We start from the raw sequence: 2804 nt of genomic DNA, 5'->3' as shown, positions 1-2804 counted from the left end.
TTCTAGGCTTCTTTACAGGTTGAACTCGAAAGTTAGCCTGTAGCTTTCTACGTTCTTACTTTTGGAACTCAATATACCTGTACTTTCTACTTCTTACATGTTGGAACTCAAATACCTGTACTTTCTACTTCTTACATGGTGAAGTCAGATGATACCGTGTACTTTTCTCTTCCTACATGTTGAACTCAAATGACCGTTATTTGTGCTACTCTTACATTTTGAACTCAGGGGGGAGCATACCTGGTCTTTCTACTTCTCGGGGGCAGGGTGTGGGGGCGGGCGGACATGTTGAACTCAATACCGGGGTGTACGTTGCTACTTCTTACGAGTGATGAACAAAAATGCCTGTACTTTGACTACTTCTGTAGCGATGGTTGAGGACTCGAAGTAGCCGTGTATGGCGTTGGCTACTTGCCTTACGATGTTGAAGCTCAAATACCTGTACTTTGGCGTACTTGCGTGTACATGGTTGAGACTCAAATAGCCTGTACTTTCTGTACTTGCTTACATGTTGAACTCAGAGATACGGCGTTGTACCTTTCTGAATTGCTTTACAGTGTGAAGCTCAGATACCTGTAGGCTTCTAGCTTCGTCGATTTGTGAACTGCAGAAGGATAGGCCTGCTACTTTCTAGCTTAGCTTGCATGTTGGAACTCGATACCTGTCGTGTCTACTTCATTACATGGTGAACTCAAATACCTGTATCTTTCTACTTTGCTTACGATGTTGAAGGCACAGGAGAATACCTGTACTTTCTACTTCTCTCATTTTCCAAACAGGCTGGTTCCTTTAGTCTGAATGTGTGTTTGGTGGCGTGATCATTATTATTTAGAGTCATTGCGTGCCTATTGATTTGAACACGATCCGTGTATCCATCATTTCCTGGTCTTCTCTAAAGAAGAGGGACCAATGGAAACGTTGTCATGTTGCCGTTGTTCAGCATGGAAACATTCATTAGCTAACAATGACATTATTGTTCTATTAATATAAAGGGAGGTCAGGTACTCTTTAAAACAGCTGCTAGTTATGGGTACTTTTTACTGAAGTACATTTCAAAGTTCTTTACTTTGACTTGAGGAAAGAAGTTTAGTCAGTACTTCTACTTTCACCAGAGTATTTTTAAACATGAGTATCTGTACTTCTACTTGAGTAAAGGATGTGTGTACTTCTACTTGAGTAAAGGATGTGTGTACTTCTACTTGAGTAAAGGATGTGTGTACTTCTACTTGAGTACAGGATGTGTGTACTTCTACTTGAGTACAGGATGTGTGTACTTCTACTTGAGTAAAGGATGTGTGTACTTCTACTTGAGTACAGGATGTGTGTACTTCTACTTGAGTAAAGGATGTGTGTACTTCTACTTGAGTACAGGATGTGTGTACTTCTACTTGAGTAAAGGATGTGTGTACTTTTGCCATCTCTGTGTATTGCATTGACAGAGACAAAGACAACATCGAACAAATCTAAATTCTGAGAAAGAATGTATGTTCTGGAGACCCAACTATACATTTCTATCATTAAACTCTGGGGGTCTCAACATGTCCGGGATCAGGACTCTATGAGCTGCAGACACACGGCTATAGTTCTGCTGTTGAGGTGGATTGGTTTGGGACTCATAAAGAAACTCTGCTTCTGATTCCTGCAGGAGAAGAAGACGGAAAAGGAGGAAGAGGAAGATGATGAAGAGGAGGAGGCGTTGCAGGAAGTTCAGCCTCTCATGTCCCCCCCCACCCTGCCGCCCCCACCCCCCGGGGGGAGGAGTCGGAGGGGCCCCGTCTACCTGAGGAGCCTGATGACATCACCGGGGGGGGGGCCGCACAGCAGGGGGCCCACACAGCTGTAACACACACACACACACAAACACACACACTCTCATACTCACCATCCAATAGGAGAGCAGCTTCAGGACCACCTGATGAATCCGTCCAGTGATACTTGTCTTACAGCCAGATAAAAACATGTTTTATTCTTTTATTGTGAAAAGGTGCTTTTAATAAATCTAAATAGAGTAAAATATATAACTTATAATCAAAAGTTATACATCTGTAATCATCCTTAATTATAGAACTACAATTCCCACTGTGCCCCAGCCAATCAGAACGCAGATGATGTTCTTGGAAAGATGAGTTTTTATGATAATTTGATAAATATTATAATTGTCTTGTGGCACAGTAAGTTGAGTATCAGTGTTGTCACAGGTCAGGTGTCGCCTCCTCGTCCAATCAGCTGCCCTCCTCATCACCTGCCACCTCACCAGCTCAGATTTTCAGAATAAAAGCACCCACAGCTGATGTCTTATTTTATACATTTGACCACATGTTGATTGTTGCTCCATGTTAGAGCACAGAGCTGTTTTATTATATACATATTCTTCATGATTTATGAATTATCGTACTCCTCGCTCGACTGCTGCTCGTCTTAATGTGTAGTTTAATTTAATAATTATAAACCACCCGTCCAGCTACTGGATGCTTTTTAGGCGTTTTACTCTTAATGAATAGTGAGAACACGCCTCCAACATGTGTATTTCTCTACGTGTTAACACGCCTCCAACATGTGTATTTCTCTACGTGTTAACACGCCTCCATCATGTGTATTTCTCTACGTGTTAACACGCCTCCAACATGTGTATTTCTCTACGTGTTAACACGCCTCCAACATGTGTATTTCTCTACGTGTTAACACGCCTCCATCATGTGTATTTCTCTACGTGTTAACACGCCTCCATCATGTGTATTTCTCTACGTGTTAACACGCCTCCATCATGTGTATTTCTCTACGTGTTAACACGCCTCCAACATGTG

General features: G+C 42.1%; 1 long non-coding RNA gene across 1 annotated transcript in view; it reads right to left on the bottom strand.

Annotated features, from left to right (window-relative positions):
* Positions 1–2597, bottom strand: part of LOC104968146 (uncharacterized) — a 3148-nt gene extending 551 nt beyond the window's left edge. Inside the window, exon 1 of the long non-coding RNA XR_800794.1 lies at positions 2513–2597. This is a non-coding gene — a long non-coding RNA (uncharacterized lncRNA). The remainder of the gene's footprint in view (positions 1–2512) is intronic.
* Between the last annotated feature and the right edge of the window lie 207 nt (positions 2598–2804).

This window comes from Notothenia coriiceps, unplaced genomic scaffold, assembly GCF_000735185.1.
Source record: "Notothenia coriiceps isolate Sejong01 unplaced genomic scaffold, NC01 NC01_scaffold00038337, whole genome shotgun sequence".
NCBI lineage: Eukaryota > Metazoa > Chordata > Actinopteri > Perciformes > Nototheniidae > Notothenia > Notothenia coriiceps.
The sequence above is the reverse complement of the archived record's forward strand: the minus strand, read 5'-3'. Positions and strand labels throughout refer to the sequence as shown.